The following is a 25,998-nucleotide window of genomic DNA, read 5'->3' as shown; positions in this document are numbered from 1 at the left end:
TTTTTACTTGAAGGAAGAAATGAAACTAAATAGCAGAGGAGGAAAAATTAGACACAGCAGCAAATGTATTAAAAAGCCAAATTAAAATTCAAGAGTGGAAGCGACTCACTTTATGTGATTTAACTAAACATGACAGTTTAAATGTGGACTTTAAACATTTCAGCACTTTGAGGGAATCTGATTTAGTTTAGATGAGATTTGATCCTCTGAGTGGATCAACATCCAGATTGACAATCTGATGTTTGATTACTCCTTTAAAGACCTCCATCATCCATCCGTCATCCATCCGTCATCCATCCATTCATCCATCATCCATCCATCATCATCCATCATCATCCATCCATCATCATCATCCATCCATCACCATCCATCCATCATCCATCCATCCATCATCCGTCCATCATCCATCCATCATCATCCATCCATCATCATCATCCATCCATCATCATCCATCATCCATCCATTATCCGTCCATCCATCATCCGTCCATTATCCATCCATCCATCATCCATCCATCCATCATCATCCATCCATCATCATCATCATCCTTCCATCCATCATCCATCCATCCATCATCACCATCATCCATCCATCCATCATCCATCCATCCATCCATCCCTAGATTCATCCATCCATCCATCCATCATCATCCATCCATCCCTAGATTCATCCATCCATCATCCATCCATGTAGCCATCCATCATCATCCATCCATCCCTAGATTCATCCATCCATCATCCATCCATCCATCCATGTAGCCATCCATCATCCTCCATCCATCATTCATCCATCCATCCCTAGATTCATCCATCCATCCATTCATCTATCCATCCATCATCCATCCATCCATCATCTGTCCATCCATCCATCCATGTAGCCACTCATCATCCATCCATCCATCCATCCATCCATCCATCCAACCATCCATCCATCCATCCGTTCTTCCTAATTGGGCTGGACAGACGGAGGTGATGGAGGAACACCAGAGGGCAGGAAGGAAGGAGGGCTTTGAACCACCGACGGAAACACAAACAGATTCATGAGAAAGTATAAATAAACGTGGATGTGAATATTAACGAGCACCGCTGTCATCTGCGTGTGCGGGAGGAAATGCAAAGAAAATCTTTGGTGACAAGCTGCCAGAGACAAAGCAGTCCGACTGTACATCTGAAACATCAAACAGGACGACTGCAGGGAGCTTTAAAGGAACATTCCTCCTACTGCTGCCGATAAACAACATCTCATCTCTGTCCCACCACGCCTTTGCTCCAACACAAGAGCAATGAGTCTGATGGTAGGGGAAGAAAAACTAAGTTTGACACGTTCAGTTGAGTTCCCTGAACTCAGTCCTCATTCAAGTCCATCTATCTGAAAGACGAAGATTTACAAGAAGTAACCACAGTTCATCCATCCATTCATCCATCCATTCATGCATCCATCCATCCATCCATGCATCCATCCCTACATCCATCCATCCATCATCATCCATCCCTACATCCATCCATCCATCATCCATCCCTACATCATCATTCATCTATCCATCTATCCATCCATCATCATCCATACCTACATCCATCCATTCATCCATCCATCCATCAATCCATCATCATCATCCATCATCCATCCATCATCATCCATACCTACATCCATCCATCCATTCATCCATACGTCCATCCATCTATCCATCCATCATCATCCATCCATCTATCCATCATCCATCCATCCATCCATCATCATCCATCCATCCCTACATCCATGCATCCATCTATACATCCATCCATGCATGCATCCATCCAGCCATCATCATCATCATCCATCCCTACATCCACCCACCCATCCATTCATTCATTCATGCATCCATCCATCCATCCATACGTCAATCTGTCCATCCATCCCTACATCCATCCATCCATCCATCTATACTACCATCCATCTATACATCAATCATCCATCCATCCATACATCCATCCATCAATCCATCTATACATCAATCATCCATCCGTCCATCCATTCATCTCTACATCCATCCCTACATCCATTTATCCATCCATCCATCATCCATCTATACATCCATCATCCATCCATCCATTGATACAGTTTTGATCAGTTTTATGTCATTTTCATATCATTTTTCTGTCTTTTGTGTAATTTTAGCATCTTTTTATGTCCTTTTGTGTTTTTTGTATAATTTTTGAGGTCATGTCAGCAACTCTTTATGTCCTTTAGTCTAATTTTAGTAACCTTTTTAATCTTTGTGTTATCTTGGTGTCTTTTTAGCATCCTTTTGTGTCATTCTGTGTTATTTTCATGTAATTTTTGCAACTTTTGTGCCATTTTTCTGTCTTTTTGCATCAGTTTAGAATCTTCTGTCAGTTTTGTGCTTTTTTCTTGCTATTTTCAGCAATTTTTTGTGTCATGCTTGTGTCCTTTTTCCCTCTTTCTGCCATTCTAACTGCATCATTCTGCACAGAAGACATTCCTGAGTTTCTCTCCTTCTTCATTCTATGCCCATCGAGCTGCAGGATTTCATGCTGCAGAGAAAAATGAACCAAAACGAAGAGAAGAATATAAAAGAATCTGCCTGGAGTTCAGAGGGTTCATAGAGCTGCTGTGTTTGCTCCTTCATTTTGAGTTCCAGCTTTGAAGCAAACACCTGACAGCGAGGAAGTTGGAGGCCGCTGGAATATGCTAATGTTTATGCTAATCCTTGGTGATAAATGAGAAAAAAACCCTCTTCCTCCAGCTTTAACAGCTCGGCTTTAAACCCAGAGCGTGACCTCTGACCTCGCCGTGGAGACGAGACGAGCTTCGCCTCGAGTCGTCGTTCGCCTTCAGCAGCAGCAGATTGTGGACAGAATCCTGGTGGATTTTCCGGACCGACGCCAGAGCTCCTGCACAGCCGGCTAACTGCTACAGAGCGGCTCTGACTAATTTATGCATATGTATTAATAGATCACAGGCAGCTCTCACCAGGCCGCCGAGCCTCCCATCCTCAGAAAAAAAAGAAAGAAAAAGGCCAAATAAACAAGCGAGGGAGAGAAGAGCTCCGTCTTGACGCTGTACACCAAAAGGCCGCTTCACTGGATGCCTTTGATTCTCGCTTCATTGTTTATTTATTTCTGTCACGACTTGAGGAATCCAACGGCAGATATCTTCAGACGCCGTCGCTATTCCCACGACGACGCCGCGTGCTGTGCTGCTTTTAGAAGAAAGTAATGGATCATAATCGGCCACATTAAGGCGAGAATCCGTCTAAAAACAGACGAGCAAAGACAGACGTCGTGGCGTCATGTCCAGATGGTTCCAGAAAGAAAACTAAGCTGGTCTCAGCAGTAAAACCAGGTTTGTAAAAGTAGGAGCCTTTGGTGCAAAAACACAATCAAGAGTTATGGTTTTCACAGATTTTCACATTTTGGACCATTTCTGAGTCATTTGGGGCAAATTTTAAACCATTTTGGACGACTTTTTAGTCATTTTGGGCATTTTGTGTGTCATTTTGATCAAATTTCTAATCATTTTGGACCATTTCTATCATTTTGGTCACTTTATAGTCATTTTGGATCATTTTTTGAGTCATTTTGAACATATTTATAACCATTTTGGACCATTTTCTATCATTTTGGACCAATTTAAATTCATTTTGGTCACTTTTAGTCATTTTGGATCATTTTTTTGCTGTTTTGGACTTTTTTTTAAAACAATTTTGGACCATTTTAAAACAGTTTGAACCAATTAACTGTAATTTTAGATTTTTTTTGTCGTTTTGTATTATTTTTTAGACGAGCCATTTCTGACCAATTTTAAGTCAGGATTCTTTTTCAAAACTTTTGATGACTGTTGTTTGATTATGGATAATGTTTGAGTAATTTTTGACCTATTATGAGTCATTTTTGGCTTTGCAGTTAGCTCATCCTATTACTTTAGTTTTGCATTTTTTCTGGCATTTCTGCTGCCAAACTTCCAGAGCTTTGATGATTTCTTTCGTTTTTACGCTGCATGAGATGGCGGTGAAGACATAAAGAGTCTTGTGAGGGATGAAAATGGATGGAATAACAGAGGGAGGGATGGATCCCCTCTGGACATCCTGCAGAGATGGAGGAAGAGGAGGAAGAGGAGGTGGAGTGTGAATTATTAACAGCTCTGTCACTGTAGTAGGGAAGCCTGTCTGTCAGAGGAGGTAATAATAGACACCAAGCAGCCGATCACCTTATCAATGTTTCAATACCAGAGGAGCCAGTCTGACATCATTAACTATTCATGGGGCTGCAACCTGATTGGTCCGTGAGGACGATCACAGATTATGACAACTTTTACTTTGCCCTTCTGTACTTTTATCATCCCCTCTTTTCAAACTTCCATCATTTTCATGCCATTTCACTTTATTAGTCTGCTCTCTTCTTTCTTTTTTAAGTTGGTTTCCCATTTTTATGATTTTTTTTTTCGATTAAAATGTTATGGAGGAAAACTTTACTAAAATGTCGCTAAACAAAACTGGACCTAAGAGTTAACTGGAAAACTAATGACACTCAGTAAAACAGGAACAAAATATTGCTGAGGAAAACACAGCTAACACCTAAAACAGGAAAACTAGATAAAAATGTCACTGAGTAAAAAGATATAAGTAAAACTGGACTAAAATGACACCAAAATGACAAAAAGAAATAGAGGAAAACCGAAAAAAAACCTTCAAGTAAACAAACTGCAGCAAATCATCTCAACAGCAGTGGACAGTGCTACGTAGCACCCAGGCTAGCTGTTAGCTTAGTTACCGCTAATTTAGTCACTTTGTCCGGAAGAGTGTATTCACATAAATAAGAAAGAATCAGAAATTGGAGCAGATTAAAACACAGCAACAGACAAAGCTAGCTGCTAAATGCTAACTAGCCTAGCTTAGCAGAGCCGTCATCGTATTTAAACAGATGAACGTTGTCTGACAGTTACTAACAATCAACAATCAATAACCAGTAACACTGGACTGAAATATCACAAAGTAAAACTGGACTAAAATGACACTCTGTAAACCTGGATTCAAATGAAAGTAACCCGGGAGAGTAACAACAATCAGGACTGAAATTCTGACTAAAAACAAAACACATGTTCATCAACAGACTAAAACTGCAGCACTGCACGCTCTTTCCTTCCCCCTGCCGAGCTGAAAATGTTGTCTTCGCACCGACCAAACCGTCTTTTTGCAGGCCTGAGTGTGTGCTCGTGTCGCTCTACTGTATATATACAGTGTGTGTGTTCATGTGTCGCCTACTGTCCATCTGCTGGAGCACCAGGAGACATGACGAGTGTTTACCATGACTCAGACACACTCCCCCTCCTCCAGCCGAGCTTTAGCAGGTTTTCTCAATCCATCAATCAATTTATCAGAAAGAGACGAACAGACGACGTGAATCATGCTCAGCAGTGAGACTACAGATGAAAACTGGATGCAAGGCGTTAAAAAGCTCCTCTCATTTGGCTATAGCTTCTTAATCAGTCACACAACACACAAGATAATAAAAAAAGTCTTATTACTTGATCAAAAATTAAAGGCAGAAGTGAAGAAACTACAACTCCCAGGGTGCATTTCACAAACTCACATCCAATATGCAGAGGTTGAACATCTGTTCTGCTCCCAACTGCAACAACAAAAAGTTTAGCTTAACCACCAAATCACATTAAATTAATTGGAGTTAAAATATAATGAAGCAGGAACTGAGATCTGATAAGCTAGCTATCTTTAGGAGGAGGCTAGGCAGCTAACTTTCACTTGGTTTAGAACTCTGACTTTTACTGTGTAGTTAGCTTTTGTATGACTTTAGCTGTGCAGTTAACTCTTTCTATGACATTAGCTGTGTATTTAGCTGTCCCTCTGTGACATTAGCTGGCTAGTTAGCTCTTTTTATTACTTTAGCTCTTTCTACTACTTCAGTGGTGCCATTCTATAGATTTAGCACTTTCTATGACTTCAGTTAGCTGTCCTTCCATGACATTAGCTGTCCAGCTGGCTCTTCCTGTTATTTTAGCTGTGTAGTTAGCTCTTTCTATGACTTTAGCACTGCAGTTAGCCATTTTTTGTGATATTAGCCGTACACTACTATTACTTCAATGGTGGGGTTAGCTGTCATTCCATGAATCTAGCTGTATAGTTAGCTCTTTTTGTGAGTTCAGTGGTGCAATTAGCTTTTTTATGATTTTAGCTATGTAGTTAGCTCGTTCTGTTAATTTAGCTATATAGTTCGTTTTTTCTATCATTTCAGCTGTGTCGTTAGCTGTGTAGTTAGATTTGTAGTTAGTGTTTTCTATGACTTCAGTGATGTAGTTAGCTAGTTCTATGACTTTAGCTTTGTAGCTAGGTCTTTCTATGACTTTAGCTGAGTAGTCAGCTGTGTAGTTAGCTTTGCTAGGTTTTCTATGACTTTAGTTACGTTGTTAGCTCTTTCTATTACTTTAGCTGTGTAGTTAGCTCTGTTGTTAGGTTTTCTATGACTAGTTATGTCGTTAGCTCTTTCGATTACTTAAGCTTTGTAGTTAGCTCTTTCTATTACTTTAATTATATAGTTAGCTTGTTTTATGACTTTAGCTGTCTAGATAGATCTTTCTGTAACTTTAGCTATGTAGTTTGCAGTATTTCTATAACTTTATACCAGTTTAAAAGTCTTCTGGCAGAATGGCGAACTTGTAGAAATGAGGATTCAGTTCTATTGTTTTGTTTTGTTAACCAAAGGCTTGCTAATTTCTTCATTCTTTAAGGAAATGGGAATGGAGTTTTTTCTGTGTTGTTTTTATTGTTGTTGTTTGGCCTGTTTATAAGATTCATCACTGCAGCACAGAAATTAAAAAAGCAATAAAGTGAGATGATGGCAGCCTCCATATCGACCTTTACAAACCGGCATCTGAGCTCGAAATGCAGATCCAAATATTGCCAGGGGGACGCTCTCGTTACCCATGATTCCTATCCTTTGCACATGTAAATTGACTTGACATTAGCAGCATGCGATTGGCTGCTCAGAGCATACGGTCTTCACTTCCTCTCTGTTATCGTAGTGAATAATTCAGATGGCTGTTTATCTGACCGCCTCGCTGGCATTTCTGCTAATTGCTCGTTAAGCGGCGCACTTGACCTTTAACGGGAGGATGGAAATTTGACACGCTTTGTCTTGAGGATATGCGTTTCCTGTCGCCCTCCCAGCGTGAACCATTCAAACTGATTGAACTACATTTATTTCCAGGTCAAACAGCATCGCTGTGGGGAGGGTCTTGTTGAGGTTCGTACCGCTGGATTACCATCAGGTTGGAGTGTGAATACCTGCCTAGGAAGTCCTGTGTGAAGAACTCTGCTCTGCTCCTGAATCTCTGATGTTTAATATCTAAATTTACACCAGTGCTCAGAGAGGAAACTGATTCTTTTCTTCACCTCGATAAAAAAAGTGACTTTCTGCAAACTGGATTTTGTCCGCAGGCAGCAATGAAAATTTAACAACAACACTTGCAGCTGTAGGCTACACACACACACACACTGTACGGTGTGAAAAACAGAACGATTAGCATCCATTGGCTTGTCTAAATTTAGCATTCCTCCATGAGAGATCTTTATTTTTAGGGTAGTCACAAGCATGTACTGTCTAGTGACTAGCATCCAATCGTTACCAACTAGCCTCTTTATGTTAGTCACTAGCATCTCTTCCCTTGTGACAAGCATTGCAAGGTTCACTGTCATCTGTAGGTTAGCAACTAGCGTTTATAGGTTTGAGTCTAGCAAAAAATGGCTACAGGTTGGCATCCTTTAGCAAGAGACTAACTTCCTTCTCCTTCATCCCTAGGGTAGCCATTAGCATTTGTAGGTTAGCAACTCGCATTTACGGGTTTGAGTCTAGCATTATTTGGTTAGCAACTCGCATTGCTATGGTGGGCACTTGCATTCCTACCCTAATGATTAGCATCCATTGGCTTGTCTAAAACTAGCTTTCCTAGGTGAGAGATCTTTATTTTTAGGTTAGTCATTAGCAGGGCTGCACGGTGGATAGTGGTTAGCACTTTCGCCTTGCAGCAAGAAGATCCCTGGTTCAAATCCCGGCCTGGGCCTGGGATCTTTCTGCATGGAGTTTGCATGTTCTCCCTGTGCATGCGTGGGTTTTCTCCGGGTACTCCGGCTTCCTCCCACAGTCCAAAAACATGCTGAGGTTAATTGGTTACTCTAAATTGTCCGTAGGTGTGAATATGAGTGTGATTGCGTGTCTGTATATGTAGCCCTGTGACAGACTGGTGACCTGTCCAGGGTGTCCCCTGCCTTCACCAGAGTCAGCTGAGATAGACTCCAGCACCCCCGCGACCCTAGTGAGGATAAAGTGGTGTATAGAGAATGGATGGATGGATAGTCATTAGCATCTCTTGCCTAGTGATTAGCATTCTTAGTCTATCAACAAGCATCCAAACATTAGCAACTAGCATTCCTACGCTAGTCTATAGCATCCCTAAGCTTCATCTCTATTAAAAAAAAGTGACTTTCTGCAAACTGGATTTCGTCCGCAGGCAACAATGAAAATTTAACAACAATCCATGCAGCTGTAGGCCACACACACACACACACACACACACACACACACACACACACACACACACACACACACACACACACACACACACACACACACACACACACACACACAATGTGAAAAACACAACACAGATTCATCTGTAGAGCTGCCGTTTAACACAGCAGCTGTCACTTCACATTGCAGTGGCCAGCAGAGAGGACACATAAAACTATGCTGCCTTTGTGTCGCTCTCACTGTGATAAATATTTAATGGGAAGGTGGCGCTCCAATAAAATCAGTGGCAGCTACAGTCCACAGCTTGTTTGTATTACTTCTACTTTAACTCCCCAACTCTGGTTCAACTCAGCCAGCAGCAGCTGCATCAATATGAAAAGTAATTGCAAAACTGACCACCCACTTCCAGATATATTTGTGTTTTTGTGGCTTCATACTACAAATGTGTGACGACTAATTCAGACCTGAAAGGAAACAACGGCGATAAACATTTATATGTCTCACAGTGTGTGTTTACAGATGGTGTAGATGAAGGAAGAAACTAAGGCCTGTTTTAGAGAACAAATTAAAGCTGATGTTTGAAGAGGTATACAGGGAACAGGCAGCTCATTTAGCTCCTGATGGGGTGATGGTGGAAACTGAGAGACCAGCAGGATTCCTTCATTATCGCCCTACGAGACGAGTCACTTGGTTTTTCATTCAAGCATTTCATATGCCGACATCAGCAAACCACTGCACATGTAACTGACTTCACCAGACACTAGCATCTCTAGCCTAGCAGCTAGCATCTTTATATTGATGACTAGCATCCCTATGGTCATCACCACCATCTATTGGGTAGCAACCAGCATTCCTATGTGAGAGATTAGCATCTCTGCACTAGTCATTAGCATGTGAAGGGTAGCAACCTAGTATTCTTGTGCTAGCAAATCACCACTCCTAGACTAAGTAGTAAAATTGCTAGAGCAGTCATTAGCTTTTGTAGGTTAGCAGCCAGTATCACTAGTCTATAGCATCCCTAGGTGAGCAACCAGCATTCTTAGGCTATAGACTAGCATTTCTCTGCTAGTCATGAACATTCTTAGCACTTGTGACTAGCATTGCTAGGCTAGTCATAAGAATCCACAGATTAGCAACCAGCATTCCTATGTTTGTCAAAAGCATCCAAGCACTAGTGACTACTTTTCCTAGCCTAGAAACAAACATTTACAGGTTAGCAAAAAGCATTCCCACATTAATCAATAGCAGGAAGATGCTAGTCACTAGCATCAAGCATCCACAGGCATTTCTGGACTGGAGTCTAGCACTTCTACTACATTTACATTGATAATGAAGTCTGTATTATGGATTATTTAAATAACAAAATCAATAAAGCTAAATAAACTTTAATAAAGAAACGCAGTACAAAATAATATAAACATTAAATCTTGATGAGGATGGAACAGTTTGGATTAGAATTTGGCCTCCAAACCCTCAGACAGAAGGTTAAAGCTCGTGTTCAGAGTGTTTTCATGATGCTGACGTGTTTCTCAGCTACTCCCAGTGTGGAAGAGGACGAGGACGAAGCTGCCAAATAAGAAACCTCCTCCTACTGTGCAGATCAGATCACAACAATCTGCTTTTCCCAGATCGTGTTTGTACGAAGCGTAACGTCCTTTAACTGGCTGCCTGCGTGTCATCTGAGATTTACATTCTCCTGCTGCGACACCTCGTGTTGTTTATCGTCGTCAGCACAGAAATTAAGACAGAAACTTCAATGTGAGGAGTTTTGTTTTGTTTTTAAATCATGAAATTAGGTTTTGATCTGAGAAATCTGGCAGGAAGTAAACAACCCCCTCCTCCCATTCATATATTTTCTCTCTCTCCAGTTTTTCCAGTCTGGCCCTCCCTCTCTCGCCCGACTCCCCCTCACTATCACTTCAAACCACTTCACTTAGTGCGTGTGTGTGTGTGTTCATGTGTGTGTGTGTGTGTGTGTGTGTGTGTGTGTGTGGGTCGATATGAGTTGAAAGACAAACAGGAAGCACTTGAGTGAGTGTGAATGTGTGTGTGTGTGTGTGTGTGTGTGACTATTAATCATATTAAAATGGAGGGAAAGCAGGAAGAGAGCATCATTATCAGGAAAATGGAGGCAGCAGCAGCAGCACTCCAGCCTGGGAAAGTGTTTCTGTTCGTCTATGTGTGTTTGCGAGGACACATCTTGGTGGGAAACCTTCATAGCGAGAACATCCCTGCCTTGTGAGGACATTTTGTTTCAGGAAAGACGCTCAAAGGGTTGTTTTGAAGAAACTAGCATCCCTATTCTGGTGGTTAGCATTTGCAGGTTAGCGACCGGCATTTGTATGTTGAGCTATGGGGCTAGCATCCTTAGTTTAGTCATTAGCATCTGCAGGTTAGCGACTATAGTTTCTAGGAGGGGTATAGGGCTAGCATCCTTAGCTTAGTCATTAGCATCAGCAAGTTAGTGACCACCATTTCTAGGAGGGACTATAGGATTAGCATCCTTAGCTTTGTCATTAGCATCTGCAGGTTTGTGGCCAGCATTCCTAGGATGGCTTGTAGGGCTAGCATACTTAGCCTTGTCATTAGCATCTGCAGTTTAGCAACCACCATTAGTAGGAGGGGCTATAAGGCTAGCATCCTTACCTTAGCCATTTGCATCTGCAGGTTAGCGACCAGCATTCCTATACTGGGCTATAGGACTAGAATTCTTAGATAGTCAACAGCATCTGCAGGTTAGCAACCACCGATCCTTGTCTAGAGTCTAGTAATACTTGGCTAGCAACATATGTGTTTAGGCTACTCACTAGCATCCCTAGGCCAGTCATTAGAAATCCATAGTTTAGAAAACAGCCTTCCTTGGCTAGAAATAGTATTCGAAATATAGTCACTATCATCCCCAGTCTAACAACTACCATCATTAGCATTAGCTATTAATGTTCATAGGATAGCAACCAGCCTCCCTATGACAGTTACCGGCATAATTAGCCTTGCAGTTAGAAACCCTAAAGTAGTCTTTACCATTCATAGGTTTGCAAACAGGCCCCCTACGCTAGTCACTTGCATCCCTGCACCAGCAATGCACATTCTTAGGCTAGAGACTAGCATCTCTGGGCTAGCAACCAGTATCCCTGGCCTAATGACAAGCAATACTCGACTAGGCATTAGCACAGAAAGGTTAGCAACTCCCATTCCATGTTTATAGACTAGCATTCGTTGGTCAGAAACAAGCATCCTCAGGCTGTTCACTAGCATCCTTTCTCCAGTGACTAGCATCCCTACACTAGTCATTAGATTCTACAGTTTAGCAAATAGCCTTCCTGTCTAGAAATGACCATCATTAACTGCATGTCATTAGCACTGATATGTTAGCAACCAGCACCCACGTGCTAGGTACTAGCAGCCTTAGTCTAGCAACCAGAATCCTGAGATAGTCATTATCATTCATAGGTTAGCAACCTGCATTCCTATGCTAGTTACTTCCATCCTTAGGCCAGCATAGAGGCTAGCAACCAATACACTGGCCTGGTGACAATCAATACTAGGCTGGTCATTAGCACCAATAGGTTAGCAACAAGCATCTCTAGTCTATCCCTTGAAAGTTCAGGCTTGGTTATGGTTTAACGATGTGGGAAAATATTGTCTTTCAGGGTCCTCACAATAATAGAAAAAACAATGTGCGTGTGTGTGTGTGCGTCCATTCATTCAGAAAGCATCATTATAATATCTCAGGTAACATGAGCTCCCTGTGATTTAGGAGTGTGTGTCTGTTCTAGTCTTGCTCATGTCGTGAGGTCATGAGTGTGTTTATTCAGTCACATTGTGAGGACCGGCCTCTGTTACTGGGACTAAAAATTATTTCAGGGTGGAGACTTGGTTTAAGACCCGCAGGAAATGAATATAAGTCAATGTGATGTCTTCAGAAGTGATGGAAACAACCTCCTCTGAGTTTTACTAGCATCCAGTCAGATTAAAAAGCAAACAGGAAAACATCCTGTGATGTAGTCGGTCTCCAGCACCAATCCGATCTATTATTACCGCAACATTTGTCAGCATCCAATCAGCTGCTACGACCCAGAACATCACTGAACAATCGATTGAGCTTGTAGCGGCAGTAAAGAAGATCCACAGCGGTTTTACAGCGTCTTTAATCTGCTGCACAGAACAGATTCGGCATCAGGCGTCCTGATTAAATGTGTGTTAAACTGGATCCTAAATTCAGTGACTTCTTTCATCCTGAGCTACATGACCCAAACACTGAAGCTCATAAATTGATGTTATTGATTAGAGATCATTAAAATGTTCAACGCAGAAACTAAGAATTCAAAACAAAGCAAAGGTGCAAGAGGCTACAGAGAAGCTGCCTGAGAATTCTGAGGTTTGTACATTTTCCTCTCAGATTCTTCTGAACAGCTGCTAGTTCTAGAGCAGATTTAAATGTTTCTAAGTATTCTCTAGGGATGCAAAAAGATGATCCAAGTTGATAACCCAGGGAGACTAAGTACAAGCCCATGGATGCTGGTTACTATCCAAAGCCTGGGAATATTAGTTGCTAGTCTAGGGATGCTAGTAGCTATCTTAGAAGTACTACTTGAAGACCAAAGAATACTTGCTGCTCGCCTTGGAATGCTTATCATAAGACTAGGAATGGCAGCTGTCAAGGGATGCAAGTACCTAGCCTAGGAATGCTGGTATGTAGTGTAAAGATGCTAGTCACTAGCCCAGGAATGCTAGCTAAAAGTCTAGGAATGGTAGTAGCTAGCATATAGATACTTGCTGAAGGTTTAGGAACATTAGTTGCTAGTCTAGGGATGGTAGTAGCCAGGATAGTGATAGTAACTGCAGGTCGAGGAATGCTAGTTGCCGGCCAAGGAGCGCTTTTAGCGTGTCTAGGGATGCTCTTAGCTAGCATAGAGACACTAGCTGCAGGTCTAGGAATGCTAGTTGCTAGTCTAGGGACACGAGTCGCTAGGATAGAGATAGCTGCAGGTCTAGAAACGCTAGTTGCTTGTTGCTGCTCCTCCTCTCTGTAATTATTTTATCTGCAGTTGAAAATCATGATTAAAATACATTTTACTGGGGGAAAAAGCTAATTAAACTGGGAACATCTGGACCCTTGCTAACGTTACAGTAAATCTCTGCTGACTTTAACCTTCCTGTCGTGGCGTCGAGGTTCACTTTGTCTCTTATCGTCAGAAGGAGGAAACACTGAGCAGCAAACGTTTTCATCTCTCTGCCCTCCACTCTGTCGAGGTTTCCTCCAGCGAGGCCGAATCTCAGAGCGACTATTAGCCCAGAAAATGCTTCTCTGCTTTTCAATTACCGAGCTGCCTCGCTCGCCCACTCCCCGCCTCTCTCTCCCCATCACACACACACACACACACACACACACACACACACACACACACACACACAGTGAAAGAAAAGCACAAACACACACATAATAACACACTTGAGTTGCAGGATTCCCTTCGGTGAGTGACTCATCCTGACAGTATTTACAGTCACTGTGTTGATTTTTGTTGCTCCTCGGTGACATATTACTTTCATTTTTGAAATCTGCATATTGACTAAACGCCATTGTTGTGTATGGTTACCGTGGTTACGGGTGTATTAAACCTACAGGAAGCCCAAACGTCTGACAGTGTTGCTGTGATGTAGGAAGCTTCTTATAAACACCAACACCAGCCAATAGCTTTGAAAGGCCTTTTGCTCTGTAAATGAACAAAGTTGCACCATTTATCAGAATCAGAACCTGTAAAAACAGAAAAAATATAATATTTTTAACCTTTTTCCATCTTTGAACTAATCATGTGTAATGAATTATTTAATCGGGAAAAATAACCACATTTATGCCGAAAATTGTTCCAGGTTTTTTTCAGTTTTCCAGATTCCTGCTGATAAATGTCGTCCTTTCGGTTTTATTTGACAGATCTGATGACTTTTAGAGCCACTGCTGGGTTCAGAGGGTAAAATCTGGTGATTCTGAGGCTGGATCCAGATCGTCTTCTCCGTCCCTCTCTGGACGTCTGACCTCTGACTGAAATGATCTTCACTAAGACGCCTTCAGAGGAAACTGTGGACGTCTGAGTGTCTGTCTTTCTGCTGACAGAGACTCTCGAGGGTGGTTGTGTTTTATTTATCGTCCTCGTTGACCCTGTCAGCCTCAAAGTCTGTCAGCCAGCGACACATTCAGCTCAGAGCAGCTTTTGAACGTCTTCATCCTCCGTCCTGCAGCCAGACGGTTTCATCTGATGTGGAGATAAAACAAGTGTAACTTTTTGTGTAATTTTGTGCTTTTTTTGGTGTCTCTTTTGTGTCTTTTGCGCTATTTTGGTGTAATTTTTGAAACTTTTGTGTTATTTCTTTTGCCATTTTAGGACCTGTTGTCTTTTTTATGTATTTCTGTCATTCTTTGTCTATTTTTGAGTGTTTTTGTTGTCATTTTTGCAACTTCTGTGTCACTTTTACATCATTAGTGTTTTTTGTGTCTTTTTTTATGCATTTCTGTGTCATTTTAGGGTCTTTGCGTCCACTTTGTGTCTTTTTTGTGTTTCTGTCATTTCAGCATCTTTTGCTTTTTGTGTATTTTTTATGTATTTCTGTCCCATTTTTGCATCTTTCGGGTCGTTTTTAGAATCTTTTGCATCAATTTTTATCATTTTTTTCAACTTTTGTGTTGTTTTTAGCATCTTTTGCATCAATTTTTTGTCCTTTTTTTGGATTAATGTGTGATTTTGGTGTCAAATTTTGCAACTTCTTGTGTCATTATAGGATTCTTTTGTGTCCGTTTTGTGTCTTTATTGCAACTTTTGTGTCCATTTGTTGTCTTTTTATGTATTTGTTTATTTTTGTATCTTCTTGTGTCACTCTAATTGAGTCCGACTGCTACAGAAGACATCTCTGAGTTTTCTCTCCTTCTTCATTGTGTTTCCACAGAGCTGCAGGACTTTCTACTGCAGTGAAAAATGAACCAACAGTGAGGAAAAACGAGACGGGAGCAAAGACAAAACGCTCAGAATTCAGGAATCTCAAATAAAAAGGGAAGCTGCATCATATTTCTAGCTGGCTGCAGCAGCGTCTGACTTGTGGAAATGAAAAACGAGGCGTCGGGGAGGATTTTCCGGGTTTCGTCGTCCTCTTTCACCTCTCCCTCGCTCTGCTCTCGGTTCTGCCTCCAGGACTTTTCCTGCTCTTCATCCCCAGACAGTAAGAAGTCAATCTGGCCGGATCGAAGCTCATCAGCGCCTCACACTCACAGTCTGCTGATTGGGGTCAGAGTGAAAAAGGACAGCGAGCCACAGAGAGTCGATAATTAAGCCCTTTCCTTCTCACTCGCTTTGTTTCTGCTCAGTTCTCTGCCTTCAAATGTGAGCTGATTCCATTAAGGAAGACGAGTGGAATAAAAGAGAAAAAACCTTCACGTCTGAGAGGAAACACTTTGATTAGTGGTTTAAATCCTCCAATACCTATCTATCTATCTATCTATCTATCTATCAAGTTGTTTGTTTGTCGTTGAATGCTAGCTGCTAGACTTGGAGTGCTACTTGTTAGCCTGGGGAAGCTAGCTGCTAGCTTAGAAAAGCTAGTTGTTAGCAGAGAATGCCTGTCACTAGCCAAGGAATGGTAAATACTCATTTAAGGATGTTAGCTGCTAGCATCAGGGGGCTAGACACAGGCCTATGAGGGCTAGCTGTTAGTACAGAAATTCTTGCTGCTGGGCCAAGAAGTGCTAGTTGTTAGCCTATGGATGCTAGAAACCATCTAGGGACATCAGTTGTTAGCCTAGGAATGTTCGTTGTTAGTCTTGTCGTTGAATGCTAGTTACTAGCCTTGGAGTGCTTATTGTTAGGTAAGCACTCCTTAGTAGCCTAATAATGCCAACTGCTAGCCTAAGAATGCTAGTTGCTAGCTTTACGATACCAGTGACTAGTTTATAGATGCTGGTTGCTAGTCTAGGGATGCTAATCATTAACATAATGATAATGATAATGAATGCATGCCATCAGTTTAGGGATGCTAGCATAAAGATGCCTTGGAGTTCTTACTATTGGCAGTCTAACAATATTAGCTGTGCTACATATTAGCCTACAGATGCTATTTGTTGTTCTAACGATGCTAGTTGTTAGCCTAGGCATGCAACAGTCTAGTTTAGGGATGCTGACTGCTAGCTTAAGGATCCTCTTCACTAGCCTAGACAAGCTAGTTGTTAAGACAGTCAAACATCTGTAGTTAGTTCATTAATTTCTCTTGTTGGATATTTATTTATTATCCAGGACAATGTTTAACGGCCGCCTCCTGAGTGCAGAAAGCGTCGTAGAAACCTGCAGCAGCATGTGGAGGAAACGTTTTCATTTGTTTTTACGAAGCTGCTTGGAGGATGCAGAGTGTTGAAGCTGTTCACAAAGCAGAAGGAGGTGAAGAAACATTTGGAACATATTTTAGTTTCTTTACACGTTTTGCTTCCTACGATTATCCAGAGACGTTATTTACGTTATTTATTTAGCTTTACTATGAAGGAAATGTAAAGATGAAGAGGAGCCCTGAATGAGTGGGCATGTTCACAGATCTGCTGATGGTGTGTTGGTGTAAAAAGTGTCCATTCAAAAAAAAAAAACAACCTGCTATATGTTTTTGTTTTTGTTTTTTTAACCATGTTATATTTCTGAACTTTCATGTGTTCCTGGTTGAAGGCAAACGTTCTGATAATAAACCTGGAACTCTGAACTTCAGCTCTGAAAGGTCACAGAAATAAAAAAGAACAGAGAGAAACAGACGATCCGTCGGTTTTCTGTCCAAACTGAACTTTAAGCCACAACAGGAAGAGAAACTGGAGAGTTAAACAGCAGACGCCAACATTTATAGTCTATATGCATAAATACATACAGGACAAACTGACTGGAAAAAAACAACTGACTGGAACAAACCAATAGATCCAGACTGGAACAAACCAACTAATGTGGAACAAACCAACTAATGTGGAACAAACCAACTAATGTGGAACAAACCAACTAACGTGGAACAAACCAACTAATGTGGAACAAACCAACTAATGTGGAACAAACCGACTAACGTGGAACAAACCAACTGACTGGAACAAACCAACTAACGTGGAACAAACCAACTAACGTGGAACAAACCAACTGACTGGAACAAACCAATTAATGTGGAACAAACCAACTAACGTGGAACAAACCAACTGACTGGAACAAACCAACTAATGTGGAACAAACCAACTGACTGGAACAAACCAACTAATGTGGAACAAACCAACTAATGTGGAACAAACCAACTGACTGGAACAAACCAACTAATGTGGAACAAACCAACTAACGTGGAACAAACCAACTGACTGGAACAAACCAATTAATGTGGAACAAACCAACTGACTGGAACAAACCAACTAATGTGGAACAAACCAACTAATGTGGAACAAACCAACTAACGTGGAACAAACCAACTAACGTGGAACAAACCAACTAATGTGGAACAAACCAACTGACTGGAACAAACCAACTAATGTGGAACAAACCAACTGACTGGAACAAACCAACTAATGTGGAACAAACCAACTAATGTGGAACAAACCAAGTGACTGGAACAAACCAACTAACGTGGAATAAACCAAGTAACTCATCACACTGGAACAAACCAGATTAGGCCCCATAATAAACAATAGCTCAGAGTCTAATGTACGTTTCTACAGAATTAAACTAGATTAATCTTCATAATGATTAACTCCGTAGGGTCTCGGTCTTAGCATTTATCATAGTCAGGGAAAAGTATTTTTGATCGACTACTTATTAAATGTGCTGTGTAACAAACCGTGACTTAATTTACCCTTAATGCATTTATTTCTAGGAAAATGGTCGCAGAAACTTGACCGGGACGTCAATAAATAAATAAATAAATAAAAGTACGCCACAAGTATCCGTAAACTTTTCTGCATTCTGGAGGTTTTAACAGGTCTAGGGGCTGGAAAGTTTCCAAAAAAATGACAATGAAAAAGTGTCGCTGCCATCAGTGAAAGCGATAAAACTGCAGCGACGTGGAATTTTTTATTTTTTTTGTGACAGCAGCGAACGCTCCCCTCCCTCCTCACCTCGACCGACCCGACCGAAGCTGCTGACTGCATGATTCACCAGCAGGACAGAAGGTGTTCGTGTGCTCAAACTGGCTCATCGCTTCGGCCATATGTGTGTCAGCTGCAGCGACCCGCCAAAATAAAACGCCCAGGAAAGATCACGTTCGCTGCCGGTTCACGTGGAGCGACATCAGATTCTCACGCTCAGGGAAAAAAAAAGAAATCACGACAAACTGAGGGTTTTCAGTCACTGGTAGGTGGAAGGAGCTACGCAGCGTTGGAGGAGTTTCACAGATTCTCTGGCTGCTTCTCACTGCTGGCACCAAAATTCACACGTCGTCCAGGATTTTTAATAAGACAAGATGCATCCTGCAGTGCATTCTGGGTTCAGCTCCAGACAGTTGTGATTTGCTTCAAGAACTAAAAACACCACAGAGCTGTTTTTTTACCTCCTAATGCAGAATAACGGTGAGGTGCAGTCAGACCATTCTACACAGTGTCGTATCAGCGCTACAGAACAGTCTGGCTATTGCTAATGTTTCACCAAAAATCACTATTTTGAGTGAACACTGTCAGTATTTACCTCATATAACAGAATGATAATGAGGTGCAGTCAGACCATTCTACATTACATTGTGTCAGCAGCAGAGAATAGTCTGGCTATGGAAGAACTGAAATGCATTTTGGACAAAAATATCTTGAGTAATTATGTCATTTTTGCATCTTTTACTGTCCTGTTTATGTCATGTTTAAGTCTTTTGTTGTCATTTGTTGTCTTTTTATGTAATGTTTTGCAATTATTTGTGTCCGTTTTTGTCTTTTGAGTCATTTTTTAAACTTTTTGTGGCGTTTTCCATTTTTTTACATCATTTTTGAAACTATTTGTGTCATTTTTATATCATGGTTACATTTTTTTACCATTGTCTTTCTGTGTCATTTTTTTTTGCTATTCGTGTGTACATTTGTGTTGTTTGTGTGTTCGGGCATGTGGAGGAATTCGATTTTTTTACCTCCCCGTTGTGTTGATCATCTCAGCGAGTGTGAAACCACGTTCATGTTGGTGTGTGTGTGTGTTCGCCTGCGTACCCTCTATGCTCAATTACACCCAGATTACCCAGAGGCCCTTGGGGCGGAGGCAGCCGGTGAGCTGGCTGATATAAATCTGGCGTGTTGTTGATACACCGGCTCTCTAATCCCCATAAAACATTACTGCCGCTGCGCACACACAGCCAATAAAGCAACGCGAACACACACCGATACACACTCCGGGGAGCGAGTGCTGCGGTAAGCTAATATGCTAACGCTGCGAGGCAGGCCGGACGGGAGGGAGGGAGGAAAGGCCAGAGAACGAGGAGGAGGAGACGACATTTAGAAAAGGTGAATGGGATGATGTTGACATTTAGAGAAAAGCAAGATAAAGTGAAATCTAGATCCCATTTAGAAAACAGGGAGGTTCAAACACCCGCGAGACAAAACACACAACGCATCGAGAGAGGGACAGAGTTAGCACGACTGAAAACTACCGAAGTTTCTGTTATTCAGCCTCCAACTGGAAAATCAATGAATGACGTCCAATCATTCGTGTCATTCGTGTCATGTTTTTGTTTTTATGGGTCATTCTAGAAAGTTTTTGTGTATTTTTTGTCTTTTTGTGTCATTCTTGCAACTCTGTGTATTTTTTGTTTGTCATATTAAAAACTTTTGTGTAATTTTTTTGTCTTTTTGTGTCCGTTTAGCAATTTCTTCTCTTATTTTTGTCATTTTTTGTCTTTGTGTCCTTTTGTGAACCTTTTTGTGTCATTTCTTGTCTTTTTGTGTCACTTTTGCAACTTTTTGTGTAATTTTTTGTCTTTGTGTAATTTTTTTTGTCTTTTTGTGTCATTTTTGCAAGTTTTGTGTATTTTTTTGTTTTGTTGTGTCATTTTAGAAACTTTTTGTATCATTTTTGTCTTTTTGTGTCATTCTTGCAACTCTGTATTTTTTGTTTGTCATTTTAGAAACTTTTGTGTAATTTTTTTGTCTTTTTGTGCAATGTTTGAAGCTTTTGTGTCCTTTTTGAATTTTTTGTTATTTTTTGTTTTTGAGCAATTTTTTATTTTTTTGTGTATTTTTTGTCTATTTGTGTAATTTTTTTGTCTTTTTGTGCAATTTTTGATTTATTGTGTATTTTTTGTCTATTTGTGTAATTTTTTTGTCTTTTTGTGCAATTTTTGAATTTTTTTGTCTAGTTTTTTAGTCTATGCAATTTTTTGTCTTTTTTGCAATTTTTGTGTGTCTGTTTTTGTCTTTCAGTGTCATTTTTGAAACATTTCATGTATTTTTTTTTTGTCTTTTTGTGTCCTTTCCGCAACTTTTTGTGTTTCCACAGAGCAGAGACTCATAAAACAACCTAAATGAGACGGAGAGTTCTGTCTGTAATAATGTAAAAAGTTAAATATCTGTTTTATGTAGAGCCCAAATAGATTTTTTCCTGCATTATCAACACCTTTAGAAACTTGGAAAATTGTTGGATATATTGATTCCAGAGTTACTCCAATGTCCGTAAAATAAATTCATTTTTGTTTAATCGTTCTAACCATGTCACAATGAGGTCTTTCTCTTTCTTCATGCTTGTTCTGTTTTCATGTTTGATTGTTTTGAGGTTTTCACAGAATCTTGTTAGTGTTTTCTATTTTTGGTGAATTTCTAAACAACATGTGCAGAATAAAGAGATTTGGGTGATTTTAAAGCTCTGATTTTTACAGAATTTTCTGTCCAGTCACAGATGAGTAGTTCAAGGACTGGCTGAAAGCTGAGTTTTTACAGCTTCTGGTTTGAATCGTGACCTCCTAATGCATCCTGCTGGTTGGAGGACGAAGGAGGAGACGTCTCCCTCCATCAGGCTGATTGTTTGTGGGAAGAGAAAACAAACAATGCATTATTCAGCCGGATGACGCAGCGGAAAACTCTCCCACGAAACACCTAAACATGAAGCAGGAAGCAGAAGCCGAGCATCACAGCTTCATGTTTTGGTGGTGAGGACCCAACGCTCTCTCTCCGTTAAATCATTCATGGAGTTGTGGTTGCTGAGGAGGAGGATGAAGGCTTTCACTCTGCAGGTTTCAGTCATTTCACTGTTTGCAGCTTTAATTAGTGGATAATTAAAGCTGCAAGCATCGAGGTGTGCCAGAGACCTGAAGGTGTCGAGACTCAACCGACCAACGTCAAGGATGATGTCACAAAGTTTCCATCAATGGTACGAGCAAATATATTGGCTATAACTTCCTGTCACCAATAGGTGGCGCTGTGACTGACTCATTTTTGGAATGCAGTTGGAAAATCTGAGATTAAAATTGCGACATTTCACAAAAATTGTTTTATTCTACTTTTAATGCAGAAATATGCGAAAAATAAACCGTTTTCCTCGAACAAAATTCTAACTGTTCGGCTGAACTGCAGGCAGTGTCACGATTTTTTGTGACTTATATTTGGAAAATGTATATAAAATAAGACTTCTTTTTAATCATTTTACAAGTTATTATTTAGAATTTAACAAAACGGTTTGTAAAATACCTTTTACAAATTATCTGTAATTTGACCAAACTGGGGAAATCTGTAAAATAAGAGTAAATTGTGCAAATCTATCATTAATTATTATTCACTAATATTCTAACTTCTATTAGTCAAAATTCAATATCTTTCATGATTTAAACAGAAAACAAACTAGCAGTAAAAGTACGAATTTATACATTAAATAGTTTTTTAAAACAATCAACATTTAATAGTTTTTTCATTGATGTTTCGTATCATTAGAAAAATCTGTAAAATAAGAGTGAATTGTGCAGAAAATTACAGTCAGTCTTCCTTCCATTATTATGTCTAGTATTTGTTTTTCCCTGCTTATATTCTAACTTGCATTAATGGAGGTTTAAAGAGACGAAGCAGCCGACGGAGGAGATAAAAACTCGTCACGTCTCGGCCTCTCAGGGAGTCAGGAAGGGGGAGGGAGCTGTCGACGAGACTGACAGCTCCGACGGCTTATCAGATTAGTTGAGGCTGACAGCATTAGCGGCCAATAAATGCAGATTTGTGGGGAATCATAGCGAGCCTTCAGCTTCCATTTGCTCCGACACGAGAGAGTTCAGACCGAGACGCTTTGTTCTCCGCCGTCGTCTGATTGACTTCAGAAGAGCTCTGGAGGAGGAGGAATGGTGCAGCTTCCATCAGCTCGGGATCAATTTACAGCCGCGATGTACATTAAGGTTTGTTTGGAGATAAAACAGGCATCAGGGCGTGGAGATAAACATGATGGAAAGGCCTGTACTTCACTTTAGATTCATGCACAACTGTGGAAGATGTTTCAGTCACGAAAAGTGACGAAAAGCATTTTTGAAATCAATATCTTCTATCAGTTCCCTTAAAATCACCCACATTATTGACAAAGATGATACAAGACAAACGTGGCGATTAAACAGGTTCATAAATCACTGATAAACTGTGTCTATCTTTGTCTTCATCATGGCTCCACATGGAAAAGAGCTGTTACAAAAATATGACTACAAGAATTAAAGATGGAAAAAACAACTATGAAGATCAACTAAGAATCAGGAAACCACTTTCTCAGCTTTGGACCTTATGGACTGTTTGTATCTTCATGTCTTCATCATGGCTCAACATGGAAAATAGTTGACAGAAAAATCTGATTTTCAGATTTCAAGAAGATGTAAAATGATTCATGAAGATCAACTAGAGAGATCAGCAAACCACAGAGTGAGCAGTAATCAGGAGGTCTAGAGGGAGTCATAGTTCCACTAATCATGGCTGCTCCTCCTAAAATGACTGCCTCCACCGTGCTTCACATCATGATGCTGCCTCCACCGTGCTTCACATCATGATGCTGCCTCCACCGTGCTTCACATCATGATGCTGCCTCCACCGTGCTTCACATCATGATGCTGCCTCCACCGTGCTTCACATCATGATGCTGCCTCCACCGTGCTTCACATCATGATGCTGCCACCACCGTGCTTCACATCATGATGCTGCCTCCACCGTGCTTCACATCATGATGCTGCCTCCACCGTGCTTCACATCATGATGCCGCCTCCACCGTGCTTCATCATGATGCCGCCTCCACCGTGCTTCACATCATGATGCCGCCTCCACCGTGCTTCACATCATGATGCCGCCTCCACCGTGCTTCATCATGATGCTGCCTCCACCGTGCTTCACATCATGATGCTGCCTCCACCGTGCCTTATCATGATGCTGCCTCCACCGTGCTTCACATCATGATGCTGCCTCCACCGTGCTTCACATCATGATGCTGCCTCCACCGTGCTTCATCATGATGCTGCCTCCACCGTGCTTCATCATGATGCTGCCTCCACCGTGCTTCACATCATGATGCTGCCTGCACCGTGCTTCACATCATGATGCTGCCTCCACCGTGCTTCATCATGATGCTGCCTCCACCGTGCTTCATCATGATGCTGCCTCCACCGTGCTTCACCATGATGCTGCCTCCACCGTGCTTCACATCATGATGCTGCCTCCACCGTGCTTCATCATGATGCTGCCTCCACCGTGCTTCATCATGATGCTGCCTCCACCGTGCTTCATCATGATGCTGCCTCCACCGTGCTTCACATCATGATGCTGCCTCCACCGTGCTTCACATCATGATGCTGCCTCCACCGTGCCTTATCATGATGCTGCCTCCACCGTGCTTCACATCATGATGCTGCCTCCACCGTGCCTTATCATGATGCTGCCTCCACCATGCTTCACATCATGATGCTGCCTCCACCGTGCTTCATCATGATGCTGCCTCCACCGTGCTTCATCATGATGCTGCCTCCACCGTGCTTCATCATGATGCTGCCTCCACCGTGCTTCACATCATGATGCTGCCTCCACCATGCTTCACATCATGATGCTGCCACCACCATGCTTCATCATGATGCTGCCTCCACCTTCTTTCACGTCATTATGCTGCCACCACCATGCTTCATCATGATGCTGCCTCCACCGTGCTTCATCATGATGCTGCCTCCACCGTGCTTCACATCATGATGCTGCCTCCACCATCTTTCACGTCATTATGCTGCCACCACCGTGCTTCATCATGATGCTGCCTCCACCATGCTTCACATCATGATGCTGCCTCCACCATCTTTCACGTCATTATGCTGCCACCACCGTGCTTCATCATGATGCTGCCTCCACCATGCTCCTCAGTGGGGATGGTGAGTTTGTGATGATGTTCAGTGTTTGGTGTCCATCAAAGATATCATCTATTCTGATGGACATAAAGCTCCATCTTGGTCTCCTCAGACCAAAGAACCTTCTTCCAGGTGTCCTCAGAGTCTCCACATGTCTTCTGGTGAACTCTTCCTTCAGAGGAATCATAGTTGTCTCAGAATCATCAAACTGAACTGTCCAATGACTCCAAGATGAAAAGCAATAAAAGCAGAGAAGTTCCAGAGGAGGTGAATCAGTTTCAGAGGCAGAAGTATGACTTTGTGAAACAGCAAACAGGTAGTTTTATTGACTTTCTAAATGGAACACTAACATCGTTTCATGTTAAATGTGCTCCTGAATCGGTGTGTAAAGTGTGTTTACGCTGCAGATCAATGTCTGCTCCTCTTGTAAAAATAAATCCAGTGGAGCTAACGCTCCTCTCGGGACGCCGTCGTCTTTCGGTCTCAGAGTCACAAGGCGTTTGTTGTAAATCACTGCGACGGACGAGCATCAATCAATAAGGGCGGTTATTAAAAGCTGATTGGTTTGAGGCGACGCAGACAGCCAGAGTCTGACGGGAACAAACATACTGAGCTTCCTCATCAGCTTTCTGCATCACAGTACGAGCTGTTAGCAGAATGTAATCTGCTGACTAATGACAGCAGGTGCAGGGAGCTGGTGTCATGTGAAAGGTGAATAAATCAGCAGGGAATCAAGCTCCAGTTTGTCTTTGCTGAGAACAATTCTATTAGACAGTTAACCCTGTGAACTCTGAGCTCCTGTCTCATCTTTACTCATTCTGGTTCATTTTTCACCACAATCTAAAGTCCTGTAGCTCCAAGGAAACAGAATAAAGCAGAGAGAATCAGAAATGTCTTCTGTAGCAGTATGACAGGCTTAGAATGACACAAAGAGACAAAAAAAGGCACAAAAACAACGTAAAAAGAAGCAGAAATGACAGAACAAGAGCAAAAAATGATAATGTGATGAAATGACAGGAAAATAACACAAAAAGTAGAAAAATCAATACAAAATGTTACTAAGCTGACACAAAACTACACAAAAATGCAAAAATGACAGAGAAAGCTGCAAAAATGACACAAAAAGTTGCAAAAATTCCAAAATGATGACATGAAAAGAGGCAAAAATGAC

The 25,998-nt window shown here is 41.4% G+C and overlaps 1 protein-coding gene and 1 long non-coding RNA gene across 11 annotated transcripts in view; one reads left to right on the top strand and one right to left on the bottom strand.

Moving 5' to 3' along the window:
* The window catches only part of fars2 (phenylalanyl-tRNA synthetase 2, mitochondrial), a 185,531-nt gene that overhangs the window by 9,741 nt on the left and 149,792 nt on the right, over positions 1 to 25,998 (bottom strand). The gene's annotated exons all lie outside the window — the stretch shown is intronic.
* Positions 14,260 to 15,963, top strand: LOC127531298 (uncharacterized). Its single transcript, XR_007938354.1, has 2 exons — positions 14,260 to 14,813; positions 15,480 to 15,963. It is a non-coding gene; the product is annotated as an uncharacterized LOC127531298 (long non-coding RNA).

The sequence above is a fragment of the Acanthochromis polyacanthus genome, chromosome 20 (genome assembly GCF_021347895.1).
Source record: "Acanthochromis polyacanthus isolate Apoly-LR-REF ecotype Palm Island chromosome 20, KAUST_Apoly_ChrSc, whole genome shotgun sequence".
NCBI lineage: Eukaryota > Metazoa > Chordata > Actinopteri > Pomacentridae > Acanthochromis > Acanthochromis polyacanthus.
The sequence above is the reverse complement of the archived record's forward strand: the minus strand, read 5'-3'. Positions and strand labels throughout refer to the sequence as shown.